The 16,977-nt window shown below is 41.6% G+C and overlaps 1 long non-coding RNA gene across 1 annotated transcript; it reads right to left on the reverse strand.

Moving 5' to 3' along the window:
• Positions 1-13,195: 13,195 nt before the first annotated feature.
• On the reverse strand, positions 13,196-16,549 carry LOC126688576 (uncharacterized). Its single transcript, XR_007644308.1, has 6 exons — positions 16,337-16,549; positions 15,440-15,537; positions 15,021-15,132; positions 14,220-14,261; positions 13,644-13,700; positions 13,196-13,532 (listed from the first exon to the last, which is right to left on the reverse strand). It is a non-coding gene; the product is annotated as an uncharacterized LOC126688576 (long non-coding RNA).
• Between the last annotated feature and the right edge of the window lie 428 nt (positions 16,550-16,977).

The following is a 16,977-nucleotide window of genomic DNA, read 5'->3' on the forward strand; positions in this document are numbered from 1 at the left end:
AATTAGGCTAGCACTCGAAGCAATTAACCTTCGACACCTCAATGGAGATGCAGGTGAAGGGCAATTTAGTAGTTAAGCCCAAAATCCCAACTATGTAACCCATCCTTTTCTCTCTTGCCCGTGCCTCCACTTGTTCAACCATCTGTCTCTCTTTGAAATGGGCATTGATGACTACATCACCAACTTGCTTTCTTTCCACACACAAGAATACATCTGGGGCAGAGTGAAGGAATATGTGCTGGGATGTGTACATCTTATGACCAAGTTGATTTCAATTAAGTTGGAGGTTGACATAACAGTCCAGGACGGCAAGCAATAAAGTGTCGTTCAATCATATATAGGTTAATTAAGGTGGTGAAACTATAAGATTTTGGTTGATTGTATTGCTCTTGCAGTACCCAAAAAGCATTTGCATGTGGTAGGTATTTCACGCTTATCCTGGTCACTTTCCAAAATTCCAATAGACCTCTCAATCGACATACTTGTAAGACTATAATAAAAAATAAAATTAAAAGAATTATAGCATATTAATCGGAATCTAATTTGGTCAATTTGGTTCTATCTAGTTGGCTATGTCTGGTGAGCGAGTGGATGATAACTTATTGTGAATTCAAGAGGTAAAGTGGTATTTACTAGTAAAATGGTTATCGACAAAGTTTATATTGAAGGCGTATATATATTTACGTATTCCTTTTTTGTTTTCCTACTCTCCAATTATTAATTTGTTGTGGATATTAAAAGATAGCCTTGAATACCTATTTTGTTTTAAAATATCGCGGGTCAAGTTGAATTTCTACATGAACTTGGGAATCTCTGAACTGAATAGTTCTAGTCAAGGATGGAACCAGCATTCAAACTTAGGGGGCGAAGTTCTTTGTTCAAAAATTTTTAAAAATTGGAATATCAATACTAGAGGTTGACAAAGTAGCATTATTAGCATTAATTTATTAATTCTTATTTGTATTTTTTCTTTTGAAAAAAAAATTTAACAATAGGATTTTATAATCAAGAATTTTGCAAGTTAATTGGCACGTCTTAATATTTTCAAAGTCTAACTAATGTGTGGATGAAGGGATCAATATGTGGCATAGGGGAGTCACCTTTATGGCTATGAAGGTGGAGTCATTTGAGAGGGGCATAAAGCTCTCAAGTGAGAGGGGGGAATTGGATAAAGGTTATTGGGTTTTTGTGATTTTTTTTGCTAGGATTTGTAATTGATTTGTTATTATTGTTTTTGCTTAGACCAGATTTATGATTTGTCCAAAGATTTTTCTTATTGTAGGGACACAAAATCTTCAGCGGCCCATCAACGTTGTTGGGCTCGCGCAAGGAAAATCCCTCACAATGATATTTGTAGAGAGTGGGCTTAAAAAAGGCCAGCGTTGGGTCGCGGGGCGGCATCTCGGGCCGGACTACAGGCATACCGACATGAGGAAGAGCTTCGGGCTGGATATTCAGGCCCTTCAATCTTGTATCCAGGAAGATTTGGCTCCTCGGATATGATCCGAGGCGTGAGGGCGCTGTTCCCAGTCACCCATCGGTGGGATTTTAGGTGATGTCCGGCGTGTCTTATCCAGACACTCACTTTCATCAAGTCTTTCTCAAGAAGCCAGATGGGAGCCCCCCCTCCTTTGGTCACATAACATTCTCTTTTATACTAGCCTACGTTAGTTGTCCTTCGTCCACGTGTAGGGTCGATCTTTCCGGGACAGATATCTGTCCCATCAGTCTAGTCCCAAATTTGCTGTAGATGATCCATAAAGCCTAAGATCCCGGCTTTGTTAGGGGCAGTGTTATGTCAAGGAAGGGTATTAAGGACTATTTCCATGAGATATTTTCTGACCTCTCAAGCTCGCCTGTATCCCATTTTCGTCAGTGGGGTCCTGGGCTTTCCGAGGACGGAGTGGTCCTCGGACGTGTCTTTTGGCCATATCGAGCTCACTACTTTCGGGCTTGGGACCTGGCCTCCTTTAGTTTGGGGGCCTGTGGATTCCCTATAAGTGAGCGAGCCGGGCCCGTAGATTCTTGGGCCCCCACAATAGCCCCTCGAAACCCTGCTGTCCAACGTCCTGGTTGGAGAGGTGGGTTTCGGTAATTCCGAGCCTTAACTGCGGCTCATTTAATTTCGGCCCTTGATCAACGTTGGTGACTCTTCACCTCCCCGAGGAATGCGCCGGTCTACGAGTCGTTTTTCCTAGATTTACGTACGCTGCCGTTATGCCGCGTGGTTATCCGCAACGTGCCTTTAATCCCTTGCCATTTACGAGACCTTCCAGATGTAACGGTTACTGATGGTGTGGGAGAACGAAGCGACGCGTCGTACTCTGGATTTCCTTGAGGGTCCGAATGTGTCACATACCCTCTTCTTCGTCCTCTATATAAAGAGAGAAAACAGGGGGTGACCTTTTCATATCAGAATCCCTCACATTCTTCCCAGAGTCCATTTCCTCCTTCTGGTTGCTCCCTCTTCTATAATACTTATTTCTCAGTAATCCACCATGAACAAATCCTTCTTTTCCCAGAAACGCCATATCCCAACAAAACTCGAGATGGCTCGGTCTGGGCAAGGATGGCGGAGGCTTAAGACTGGCTTCCCTATTCTTTTAGCCAAAATCCGAAGCAGGGACTCGTCACACCCCTGTTCTGGTGTGACTGAGTCGAAAACTTCCCTTGTCATCTCCATCTGCTCTCTCACGAGCATACCTAATAAGGCTCCCCTTCTCCCTCTTTTGCTCCTTTTATTTTCTTTTCATTGCTTCACTCTTCTTCTCCTCCTTCCCGCTCATATCCTCCATTTTCTTTTGCCCTTGCATTCTTCAGTAACAAGAGCTTGCTGAAGTGCTTCCATGTGTTCCAATTCTTCTTCCTTTTCCTTCATTATTTTTGTATAAGGATCTTCCCCTGATAGGAGCAGTACCGAGGCATAGATTTCAGAAAGACTTTGAAGACGAATGCAGAAGGCACCTGATGGTTTACTTATTTGTATTACGGATATTGTTACTGTTTTAACAGTAAAAAAAATTTTATATAGGCTTGTTTGAGCCCTTCTTTGTACGTTGTAACAAATTTTCATATTAATAAAAGTTAGTGTTACTCTATTTCTTATGTCTTATTTGTATATTTTAACAAGTGTGAAAGCGCTGCTCGGCATAATAGTATAGCATTTCAATCTATAATAACTAAGGCCAAAGCAATCCTTGATAAAAAGATGCCACGATAACTTTAAAGAGATTACTATTCATCATAACAATCCAACCAGCGAAGAATGAGACTTATCTTAAAGTTAGCAGTGATGGGTGTTGAATGCTCGATAAAGTGTGAGAAGTATTTTTCCGAGGACATGTTACCCATCGGATGAATGGCCCCCTTAGGTTGACGATCATTAGGTTGGCCTGCCATCTTCCTGACATGCGAGCCTTAACCTTTTCCAGTGTTTAAACCGAGAAATTTCTTCATTCCTGCAGTCGATTTCCCGCGAAGCCTGAGTCCGAGGACTTTGCAAGACCTGGGTTTTGTCCATGACTTATGCGTTTTATCTTATGTGCTTGATTTTTCCCTTTGGCTTGAGTCCGATACTTGTGTCTTTATCGGTACTTGGTTTTCCCTTTTAGCTTGAGTCCGAGGACCATGCAAGCCTTAGATTCTGTCCGAGACCAATGTCTGCATCAGTACTTGGTTTTCCCTTTTAGCTTGAGTCCGAGGACCATACAAGCCTTAGGTTCTGTCCGAGACCAATGTCTGCATCAGTACTTGGTTTTCCCTTTTAGCTTGAGTCCGAGGACCATGCAAGCCTTAGGTTCTGTCCGAGACCAATGTCTGCATCAGCACTTGGTTTTCCCTTTTAGCTTGAGTCCGAGGACCATGCAAGCCTTAGGTTCTGTCCGAGACCAATGTCTGCATCAGTACTTGGTTTTCCCTTTTAGCTTGAGTCCGAGGACCATGCAAGCCTTAGGTTCTGTCCAAGACTTTGAGTTCAGATCTTCCCTTTCATTGAGCATTTCCCGAGGTGCCAAACAGGGTGTCCCTAGGCCTTCACGCCAAGAACCCGCGGATTAAGATACATTTCTGCAAACTCTGGCCACGCAGTACTTCTCTGACGCCCCAGGGATCGAGGCGCGCCTTCACGAGGCTTCTTGAGTCTCTAGACTGCAGTTGACGTTGGAAGTTGAGCCAAAGCCACTTTGTCTGTAGTGTTCCTTGGGACACCGCGTGAGTTGACTGCCATCATCTTGTCTTTTCAAATAAATAGGAGGGAGAGAGGGTTGCTTTATATATACACCCATCCTTTTATTTTTCTCTCATATCACGCTTCCCATATCCGTAGCTCTCCTTTCTTGGCATAACATGTGGAAAGCGAGGGTTGGGAAGAAAGAACCTTCTCCGCCGCAGAAGCGCCGTGTCCTCATGAGGCTTATAACAGTAAGGTATGGGCACAGGAAGCACAAGTTCAGAAGAGTACTCCATCTCCACCGAGGGGGAACGGCGTCTCTCCCTCTTTTAGTCAAAATCCGAAGCAGGCTCTGTTCATGCCAGCACTTCGGTATGTCAGAAGAAAGATTCTCCGCCATCAGCGCCTCTGCTTAGCAGCAGGCGAATATTTAGAGAAAGCCCCTCAGTTTCCCACTCCCTGCATCTTCCCTTCAACGGTGCCAGGCTCAAGTTGGGTTTCTTTGGCTGCCTGAGTTATGGGCATGTAGGAGCGCGGGGGAAGAATAAGGTCTCGGAGCTGTAGCCAACCTTTCCTCCGACATACCTCCTCGGCTTTCTCCAGCTTTCTTGTATTTTTCTTTTTCTTGCTTCTGTAGTAAGCTTTGACGTAGGCTGATTCCAGCTTTTCATTGTACTCTGTACTATTTCTTCGTTGTAATAAAAATGGAAATTGACTTACATGTTTTAAGCGTTGATCTATTGGGCAATACCACTTTGTGAACGAATGTGCTCTATGTATGTGTTGTTTTGAAAATATTTGTAACAAAGCTATTTTGAAGTATAATCTAACCAACTCTCATCTACCAGCACTATCAGGCATTATATCGATAATTTGTAATAAATCGAACTTAGGAAACTGACCGAGATATCAGTTGCATATTCTGTGATGAGCGCATGAATATCGTCCAAGGCTGATGATTTCTAAGCAATCCATCTGAGCAATTGACTGGGACATAGGGGACTCCGATGACGCTTTCTTGTATTCGGTTTCCCCATAGGCTTCGGTCCGAGGACCATGCAAGGCCCTGGTTCTGTCCGTTACTTGGAAGAGTTCATCGTTGTACTTGGTTTCCCCACAGGCTTGGGTCCGAGGACCATGCAAGGCCTTGGTTCTGTCCGTTACTTGTAAGAGTTCTTCGTTGTACTTGGTTTCCCCACAGGCTTGGGTCCGAGGACCATGCAAGGCCTTGGTTCTGTCCATTACTTATAAGATGTCCTCTTTGTACTTGGTTTCCCCACAGGCTTGGGTCCGAGGACCATGCAAGGCCTTGGTTCTGTCCATTACTTATAAGAGTTCTTCGTTGTACTTGGTTTCCCCACAGGCTTGGGTCCGAGGACCATGCAAGGCCTTGGTTCTGTCCATTACTTATAAGATGTCCTCTTTGTACTTGGTTTCCCCACAGGCTTGGGTCCGAGGACCATGCAAGGCCTTGGTTCTGTCCATTACTTATAAGAGTTCTTCGTTGTACTTGGTTTCCCCACAGGCTTGGGTCCGAGGACCATGCAAGGCCTTGGTTCTGTCCATTACTTATAAGATGTCCTTTTTGTACTTGGTTTCCCCACAGGCTTGGGTCCGAGGACCATGCAAGGCCTTGGTTCTGTCCATTACTTATAAGATGTCCTCTTTGTACTTGGTTTCCCCACAGGCTTGGGTCCGAGGACCATGCAAGGCCTTGGTTCTGTCCATTACTTATAAGAGTTCTTTGTTGTACTTGGTTTCCCCACAGGCTTGGGTCCGAGGACCATGCAAGGCCTTGGTTCTGTCCATTACTTATAAGATGTCCTCTTTGTACTTGGTTTCCCCACAGGCTTGGGTCCGAGGACCATGCAAGGCCTTGGTTCTGTCCATTACTTATAAGAGTTCTTCGTTGTACTTGGTTTCCCCACAGGCTTGGGTCCGAGGACCATGCAAGGCCTTGGTTCTGTCCATTACTTATAAGAGTTCTTCTTTGTACTTGGTTTCCCCACAGGCTTGGGTCCGAGAACCATGCAAGGCCTTGGTTCTGTCCATTACTTATAAGAGTTCTTCGTTGTACTTGGTTTCCCCACAGGCTTGGGTCCGAGGACCATGCAAGGCCTTGGTTCTGTCCATTACTTATAAGATGTCCTCTTTGTACTTGGTTTCCCCACAGGCTTGGGTCCGAGGACCATGCAAGGCCTTGGTTCTGTCCATTACTTATAAGAGTTCTTCGTTGTACTTGGTTTCCCCACAGGCTTGGGTCCGAGGACCATGCAAGGCCTTGGTTCTGTCCATTACTTATAAGATGTCCTCTTTGTACTTGGTTTCCCCACAGGCTTGGGTCCGAGGACCATGCAAGGCCTTGGTTCTGTCCATTACTTATAAGAGTTCTTCGTTGTACTTGGTTTCCCCACAGGCTTGGGTCCGAGGACCATGCAAGGCCTTGGTTCTGTCCATTACTTATAAGAGTTCTTCTTTGTACTTGGTTTCCCCACAGGCTTGGGTCCGAGGACCATGCAAGGCCTTGGTTCTGTCCATTACTTATAAGAGTTCTTCGTTGTACTTGGTTTCCCCACAGGCTTGGGTCCGAGGACCATGCAAGGCCTTGGTTCTGTCCATTACTTATAAGATGTCCTCTTTGTACTTGGTTTCCCCACAGGCTTGGGTCCGAGGACCATGCAAGGCCTTGGTTCTGTCCATTACTTATAAGAGTTCTTCGTTGTTGATAGTCTTTTCTCTATACTAACTTATTCCTTGAAGGTCAGCCCCTAGACCAGAGAGGGAAGAGTTGGCTCGAGGCCGCAAGCCCCTAGAGCTGTCCACTCTGTTGGCAGTGCACGGCGCGGCTCCTAGCGATGGCTCATGGCGGAGTAACAACCGTACGTCGCCGGGAATGGGAAAAACCCGTGAGCCTCTGCTTGCTGGAGAGCTGACTCGTGCGCCACCCGTGCCAACGCGCAAGCCCTTCCCCACAGACGGCGCCAATTGTAGGGACACAAAATCTTCAGCGGCCCATCAACGTTGTTGGGCTCGCGCAAGGAAAATCCCTCACAATGATATTTGTAGAGAGTGGGCTTAAAAAAGGCCAGCGTTGGGTCGCGGGGCGGCATCTCGGGCCGGACTACAGGCATACCGACATGAGGAAGAGCTTCGGGCTGGATATTCAGGCCCTTCAATCTTGTATCCAGGAAGATTTGGCTCCTCGGATATGATCCGAGGCGTGAGGGCGCTGTTCCCAGTCACCCATCGGTGGGATTTTAGGTGATGTCCGGCGTGTCTTATCCAGACACTCACTTTCATCAAGTCTTTCTCAAGAAGCCAGATGGGAGCCCCCCCTCCTTTGGTCACATAACATTCTCTTTTATACTAGCCTACGTTAGTTGTCCTTCGTCCACGTGTAGGGTCGATCTTTCCGGGACAGATATCTGTCCCATCAGTCTAGTCCCAAATTTGCTATAGATGATCCATAAAGCCTAAGATCCCGGCTTTGTTAGGGGCAGTGTTATGTCAAGGAAGGGTATTAAGGACTATTTCCATGAGATATTTTCTGACCTCTCAAGCTCGCCTGTATCCCATTTTCGTCAGTGGGGTCCTGGGCTTTCCGAGGACGGAGTGGTCCTCGGACGTGTCTTTTGGCCATATCGAGCTCACTACTTTCGGGCTTGGGACCTGGCCTCCTTTAGTTTGGGGGCCTGTGGATTCCCTATAAGTGAGCGAGCCGGGCCCGTAGATTCTTGGGCCCCCACACTTATTATTTGGATATGTGCAATTTTTTTTTTTTATAGATTTTTCTTGTTATCTATTTGTTGGATTTCTTGGTTTAGTTTGTAAATTTTTTGGAGAGGAGGGCCAAATATATAAATTTGAGAGCCATAATTAAAATTCTTTTTGCTAATATACATACTAGTATTTTTTTTTTTTCAAAGGTTTGGGGGGGGGGGGGGGGGGAATGCCCCCCTCAGCCCTTGAGTAGTTCTGTCCCTGGTTCTAGTACCATAAATTATTTCAAAAAATTTTTGCTACAATTCTGACATAACAGACTGTAAGTAGTTAACCATCACTTACACATGGACCCACCATATTTTACTCACCAATTAATTACATACTACCGTGTCGTAATTGTGATAATAAGTTGTGAAAATTTTTATATTCCTAGACTTTTCCCTCTAAATTATTATGGTTTCAATTGTTTAGGAATTTCCCTGAGAAAGTTGACATTAAATTAATTTATCATGGGGAAGGACTCACCATAGTAGCTTGCTGCTAGAGTTCTTGAGTGTAGCCATTGGGCTAGGCACACCCCACCAAATCAAGTGTTAAAGTGATTCAAGGGTCTATTACCTAAATGGATTTTTTTTTGAGATAAAAGATAGAAAATTTTATTAATGATAAGAAACAGTATACAGGCTGGAAAAAAGGAAGTACGTATGAGACAAATACAGTCAATTGTAACTACAGCAGCATCAGCACAGAATATGAAAATCAACTAGTCAAAATAGATGCTAATATGGGCTGATTTCTTTGTCTTCCAAAGACAATCAGCTGCTGCTGGATATGGGCAGAGAAATTCTGTTTGCTTTCTTATGATCTTGCAATGGGATTTGAGCCATATCCAATAATTTCTGGGGATGAAGTTAGGTACTCGCCGACTTGGTGAGATCAAAAAGACCCAACGTTTTGTTTCTTATGGAGACGAAATTGTCAGTAACTGAGATGATTCCGATTAGAGATGAATTAGGGTATCGTTCTATGCTTGCGGTACCAAGTCTGAGACGGAGTGGGGGTCTGGCTCTCCTTTGGAAGGATGACATTTTGGTAGATACTCAGACCTATTCTCTTAATCATATTGATGCAAAAATCCTGGTTTCTCCACAGGTAGAATGGCGCTTGACTGGTGTGTATGGCCATCCAGAGGAACAGAGGAAGAAGGAAACCTGGGCTTTATTGCGGCATCTCCATTCTAGGGCCTCCATGCCGTGGATTTGCATTGGCGATTTTAATGAAATCTTGTCATCTGATGAAAAAAGTGGTGGTGTGCCTAAGTCACTGGGTCCTATGCAGGATTTTCAAAGCACCTTGTTGCATTGTGATCTAGTAGACTTGGGATACCAGGGGTACAAATATACTTGGCGGAACGGCAGGCCAGTAAACATGTTTGTGGAGGAGCGGTTGGATAGAGCTTGTGCGAACCCGAAATGGAGAGAGATGTTTCCGACTGCTAAAGTTAGACATCTAACGGCCTCTTACTCTGACCATGACCCTATTTTACTCGAAACAGAGTTTGCTCCGTTGAGGCGCAGGCGAAGGAGGATCCAAAGGTTTGAAGAAAAGTGGGTGGCCCACGGGGAATGTGAAGAGCAGATAAGAAGATCGTGGACCCAGTCCCACCCAATTGGGAGTCCAATGTTTTGTCTCTTCGAAAAGATCAAGAAGTGTCGCATGGACCTTGTGCAGTGGAGCAGGGGTGCTTTCGGAAATACCCGAGAGCGTCTTAGTGCCAAGCAACAAGAGCTGCAACAGTTGGTTCATTCCAACTATGGAGGTAATATGGAACGTATTAACCAGACAAAGAGAGAAGTCAATGAACTCATGCATAAGGAAGAGGTTTTTTGGCGACAACGATCTCGAGCTATATGGCTCCCTGTTGGCGACAAAAATACTAGATTTTTCCACCAGCGTGCAAGCCAACGAAGACAAAAAAACCAGGTTGAAGGCTTGGTTGATTCGGATGGATTGTGGCAAACAGAGGAAACTAAAGTGGCAGATATTGCAGTGGACTATTATCAGACTCTCTTCACAGCATCCGCAACTACTCATATGACCGAAGTGGTGGACAAGGTAGACAGGGTTGTGACAGATGATATGCGACGCACACTGATGCTCCCTTACACTGAAGAGGAGGTAAGAGTAGCCCTTTTCCAAATGCATCCATCCAAGTCCCCTGGCCCCGACGGCATGTCACCATATTTTTTCCAGAAATTCTGGCACATCGTTGGCCCTGATGTCACGTCCGCTGTGTTGTCTGTTTTGTATTCTAGACGATGCCTACACAAAATGAACCTAGCCCACATAGTACTCATACCCAAAAAGAACAAACCTGAGCATATGAGTGAATATCGCCCCATCAGCCTTGCAAATGTGGTATCAAGGATGGTCTCAAAAGTCATAGCTAATCGTTTGAAGATGATCCTGCCAAATGTCATCTCAGATGCCCAAAGTGCTTTTGTGCCAAATAGACTTATCACCGATAATACCTCAGTGGCTTTTGAGATGTTACACCGTATGCGGAACCGACGGAAAGGGAAGATTGGGCACATGGCAGTGAAGTTAGACATTAGCAAAGCATACGATCGGGTCGAATGGAGCTTTCTCAGGCAAATAATGCTCAAGATAGGACTTCCTGTACAGTGGGTGGACATGGCCATGGAAACAGTACAAACGGCAACCTACTCGGTCCTCATCAATGGTGAGCCTCGAGGGCACATTACTCCGACCCGTGGAATCAAACAAGGTGACCCTCTTTCACCTTATCTCTTTTTGTTATGTGCTGAAGGTTTGTCCTCTATGTTGCGAAAAGCCACAGACACTAAAGAATTGCATGGCATCACCTCATGTCGGGGTGGAGTCCAAATATCACATCTCCTCTTCGCCGATGATAGCTTACTTTTCTGTGAAGCTACTCCAAGTGAATGCCATCGATTGTTGGATTTATTGGCTAAGTACGAGGCTGCCTCTGGACAGGCCATAAATCGCCAAAAGACATCCCTTTTCTTTAGCCGAAATACAAGGAATGAGGTGAAGGAAGAGATTCGAGGTTTGATGGGTGCGCAAATTATGACTGGCTGTGAGAAGTATTTGGGGCTGCCAATGGTAGGAGGAAAGTCCAAAGTGTCCACTTTCAGAGAACTACAAGAGAAAGTCACCAAAAGGGTCATGGGATGGAAGGAGAAGCATATCTCAAAGGCGGGTAGAGAAGTGCTGATCAAAACTGTCGCCCAAGCGATTCCCACCTACTCGATGAGCCTTTTCAAAATTCCCAAAACAGTCTGTGATGGTATAAACTCTGCTCTATCCAAGTATTGGTGGGGTCAAACTAGGGAGGAGAAGAAAATACATTGGATTAATTGGGGAAGGTTGTGCACATCGAAAAGGAAGGGCGGAATGGGGTTTCGGGACATCCATGCCTTTAACTTGGCTATGTTGGCGAAGCAGGCATGGCGACTGCTACATGAAACGCACTCACTGTTTTACCGTGTGTACAAAGCTCGATATTTTCCCTCATGCTCTTTTATGGATGCGGAATTGGGAGCAAGCCCATCGGTAGTGTGGAGGAGTCTATTACAAGCACGTGAGGTGATTAGGGAAGGTTCTATATGGCAGATGGGTAATGGACAAACGATAGGTATTAATACCCATAGGTGGCTGCCTCGACCACCAACCTTTAATAATGGAGCAGATAAAAGCTTGAAAGTGGCTGACCTCATTGATGCAACTACAAACCAGTGGGATCGAGCTAAGGTGCATGCCATTTTTGCCCCGGGTACAAGGGAGGATATCCTACAGCTCAAGCTAGGTAATATGACCTTGAGGGACAGACTGATATGGAAGGAAAATAAGGCAAAAAAGTTCTCAGTGAAAACGGCCTATCAGGTGGCTCTTCGACTCCACCACCCACAATCAGGAGAGCACTCCCAAGCTAGATTGGATCAGAAGATGTGGAAAAAGATATGGGCTATAAACGTCCCTCCCAAGGTACGGACTTTTATTTGGCGTGCATGCTCTAATATCCTGCCTACCAAAGCAAATCTACTCCAAAAGAAGGTGCAGGTGGACCCCACTTGTTTTGTGTGTGGACAGCATGAAGAAACAACGGGACATATATTGTGGGAATGCCCTCTAGCTCGTAACGTGTGGGCACTGGTTAGGGGTAAGGTTCAGAAGACAAGCTCCTGGATGCCAAGCTTCTTCCTTCTTACGAGACAGATGATGGAGAGACTATCAGGGAATGAATTTGAGCTATGGGCTATGATTGCATGGGCACTCTGGAATGCACGAAACCGTATACACTTCCAAAACACACAGACCCATCCAACTGAGATCCTCAAGCAAGCAACGGACCTGCTGATGGACTACCAGAACCTTGTTCGAGATCTTGTGCAACGGCAGAAGGCACGATGACTCTTATAGTTTTTTATCAAGGACTTTGGTAGTTTGTAAGGACTGGTGTTATTTTATTCTTTCTCTTGTACTGATTGGGCTTGTAGAAGGGGTAGGCCACGATGCATGGCTTGCATGGCTTTGTGTATTACAGCTCATCAGCCAAGTCTATATTTGTATACTCTTATTTTTCTTTTGTTTAATATACTTCTATCTTTGACGTCAAAAAAAAAATAAAAAAAAAATAATAATATTTATTCTTAGCGTTCCAAATATATGGCTCATATAACATAGCCCATATCTACAAGAAAAGAGTCTACTAGCGAGGCTAAAATGCCATCGCAAAAATTCAAATATCGTCGCAAAAAACTATTAGCGAGGGCATGTGGCCTTCGAAAGCCGTCGTATTTGCTGTTGTTACTAAAAGAGATTTTGCGACCATGCCTTCACAACAACTTCTTTTTAACGAGGGCGAGTAGTCGTCGTTAACAACTATTTGTGAGGACCTTTATACCCTCGCAATTAGTTTTTTGTAAATTTCAAATTAACGACATACTTTTTAGAGACAAATAATGCCATCGCTAAAATTTATTTGTGAAGGCTTTTAACCCCTCGTAATTAGTTAGGAATAATAGTGACAACATTTAGCTATCACTTAAAATGTTTTTGCAATGTGTTAAGTGACATCGCTGTTCTATACATTGCGAGGGACTTTGTTGTCATTATAAAATTATTTATGACCAAATTTTTACGTCATCAGTGATAATATTTTATATAATTTTTGAAATATTTTATTATTTATTTATTTTTAATTATTTTATATAATTTTTTTTAACTATAATGTTTTGATAGTATAATAATTACTAAAAATTGATCAATTGAAAGATAAAAATTCATATAAGTTCAAACTTTAAAATATAGAATATACAAAGAAATCCTGAAATTAAACCTTGTTTTAAACTTAAACAACTAGAATTATGACAAGATCTATACTAGTCTTCCTACAAATGAGGGGAAGCTCCATACAAAAAGCATGTGATCTTACTATTTAATACAAAAGAAAGCCTATCTAGATCAGGTCCCTATGTATGCTAAATGAGGGGAAGCTCCATACAGTTGATCCCATGTTTGTGAAGTTTCAAAAGCATCAAGTTACCTACAAATCACTTGACAAGTCCTTCGCAATGTCTTCAGAGAGCTTTTTCTCCTGCATGAAAAGCAAAGCAAAGGACTTTTAAAGAAGAGAGTGGGGGTTGGACTCAAAAAAGCAATTACTGGAGAGTGAAAAAAACAGGGCAGGGGATTAAGGGATTCAAACCTTCTCAAGTTTTTTGCAGGCTTTGAAAGCATCTCTTCTTATGTTCCTCAATGCCACCTATAAACAGTTTAGGGGAAGGTGGTATTCAAGAGGACAAATTTAGTGACTTTAACATAGCCTATGTATTGGTCTATAACCAAAGATTAATAAACATATACATTTTTAGAATATGTGCACTTTGGTAAAGTGTACAATGCCATGTCAAATACAGACATTGGATGAATTCCCATGTGTTTCAAGAAAGTTACAAACCCAAAAAAAATGTTACAGGCCAATTATGTCTGACTTCTCAACCCCAAAAAATAGTGTCACTTAGGTGACACTCTTTTTGCATTTTTAACATATTTTTCATTACTTATCCCCCCCCCCAAAAAAAAGGTTTCAGGCAAGTGAAGACAGGAGGAGAAGGCAGAAGAAGGGGAACAACATAAACATGAATTAGAGGCATTTCATGAGATCTGATTTGTTCTGACAACACTACGCATATCCACCTAAGCCCAATTTTAATACTAATGAATTTACTAAAAACAGCGGCAGGTTTTTGTTTTAAATTGTCCAGAGATAATGCCACTGTACCTTCCCTTCTTCAGCCAGTTTAGCTACTATTTTTAAGAATTCCTGCAATGATTAAAATAAAATAAATTAATAAAAAGAAAAGAAAAAAAGAAGAAGTGGAAGTTCTTTGTAAGCATGCTTTAAGGAACTTCACTTCATAGTGCACATCTTCAAAAAGAAATGTGTGTCTATAAATATATATATATATATATATATATATATATTTTTTAATTTATATCAAATTACAGAAAGTAGAATTTCTTTCATCAATTACTACTAACCACCATTATTTTCAAGAATATAAAGCATTTTTTGCATTTAAATTCATTATAAATAATTATTAAGGATACATAAACATATCACAAAACAAGTGCTAAACCGAGAAAAGTTTTAGAAGAACTAAACCTTTGAAGCAGAACAGTAGAGCAGGCCTCATGTGATTAATTCCAAACAACTAACATAAAGCTCAAGTCATGACTCATGACAAAGTACAGAAAGTCTAAATATAACTCAATCATCTAACTCATTTCAAAGTATGGTACTTGAAGTTAATGTACATGCAAAGAGAACATTATATGTTAGATGCAAAAATGTCGTGTAGGTGAGACAGTAAGTATATTGAGCTCCAAGGAGCAACACAAGATAGAATGAATTGACTGCAGTATAGCACCAACATCCAGGAAAAATCAGAAGAACAAAGAGGTAAAAGTAATATTTCAGCTGAGATTTCATATTAATTGGATATAGAAAATAGACTTATGGGCCTATGGCATAAAAAGACATAGAATTACATGCAAAGGGATCAAAGCCAACAAACTATACCTTCCTCCTTTATGATGTAAGTTGAGGGAGAGTCAATCTTATCACTTCTCCATCGTTGTTTGGAGTCATACCAAGATCAGAGCCCACTATGGCCTTTTCTATAGCCTTTAAGCTGACAAACATAACATATCAAAAAGTAAAATAGATTGTCAAAGAGAGATCATATGAAAGATTTCATGGGCCATTCCTGCAATGCAAGATGTCAATGCTCTATAACTCAAAATAATTGGACAATTGGATCACCTTTGGTTGTCAAAAATTTATGGAAGATTCACTAGCATATTAATTTACAAGAATCAGAGAAAATTTTAGTCTTTGTTCTTACTTACTAGTATACATGTATTTATCACATAAAATTAAATGGAGAATGTTTCGATCTTCCTCAACAACCATTTTATGTCCTTTAGTTTATAGAATACCTGGATTTGTCGTACGGCTGAACCAAGAGAGAATTTGCATCGGGAGTATTGATTTGAGCTATGCTCTTCAAGCTAACTGGACTTCAATAATATTCCCCCTAGAAAAGCATTGGGTTATAGCTAATCTAAAATAAAGGTAATTACTTAACCATTAATAAATTACAAGTGATGATTTTGCACTTCTGCAACCTTTTTTGCAAAAGTCACCTCCTTTTTTTATAGAACCACATACGCAAACTTATGATTTTTTTTTTTTTTTTTAAAGTTGAACCCAAAATACTATGTCATATTAAGCAATGGATGAGGTGGCTCCCCCATACATTTGTTTCTGAAAAGCTCCCATTGATTGCCACTTACAAGAGAAATTATCCTATATGCAAAAATGACAACTATTGCAAAACTAAACCACCAAAAACTATTGCAATGCTAGAATCAGCTTGAAATTTTGGAACTTCTCCTCATTTGAGATTTTTTTTTTTTTTTTTTTGATAAGTACATTTGAGAGAATATATATATTAAATTAACAAAAAAAAGGAAGAAGAAGAAGAAGAGAAATGAAAGCAATTGATGCTACAGATTTGTAGTAAATACCCATAGCAATAAAAACCTATCTGATTTTAAACCTGAAAAACTATTTCCTGTAGAGGAATGATTGCTTCTAGTGTTGTTTGACAAACAACATGTGGGCACTCGAAACATCAAACAAAAAAAGATAATATTGTTAAACTCTGTATGTTATGACATTGATAAGAATAAGAAAAAAAATAAAATAAAAGAACAACATAATAAATCTACGGTAATTGATAGTTGATAATGATGATGAGAATAAATAAAAGTTGAAATGAAAAGTATTAGGGTATGTTTCAGAGAAGATGACAATGCTGTTTTTCAACTTACCTGAACAACCTGAAATCGATTGGGCTGTGAGGGGCTTTACAAGTCGGTGGTGGCTGGGGATTGTGACTTCGGCGTGATGGAAGACAGAGCAGATCAATGGCGAGGGGTGGCGGCGTGAGGGGAGAGAGAAGTGGGAAATGAAAAGAAAGAAGGAAGAGAAACACGCTGAATCAACAAAAGAAGAAAAAAAAAAGGGGAAAAAAGTGGGAAATGAAAAATTGGGGGAAACTTTTTGCGGGAAGAAAAAAAAATCTGGGGGGAGAGCTTGTCCTATTGAGGTTTTTTTTTTTTTTTTTTTTTTTTTGATAAGGCTATATAATTAGAGTTTTCTTTAATAATAATAATAATAATAAAGCTTAAGTAATAAAATAATGAATTTTAGGGAGTACAAATTGAAGGATCTAAAGGCCATGGCGATGTACAAGTCAAAGGAGCAAGAGCTTCGAATGAATATTTTGGGAAAAAAAAGTTTATGCGTGTGAGAAATTGTGTGAAGGATAAAAAAAAATGGGGAAAATTTAACTTTTAGGATAAAAAAAAAATGTTTTGTCTAATAACTATTGCAATGGGTTATAAAAATATTGCTATAGACTAGTAAAAATTTCACATCAACATTTAAATAAATAATAAATCACATAAAA

Source organism: Quercus robur, chromosome 6 (assembly GCF_932294415.1).
Source record: "Quercus robur chromosome 6, dhQueRobu3.1, whole genome shotgun sequence".
Classification (NCBI taxonomy): Eukaryota; Viridiplantae; Streptophyta; class Magnoliopsida; order Fagales; family Fagaceae; genus Quercus; species Quercus robur.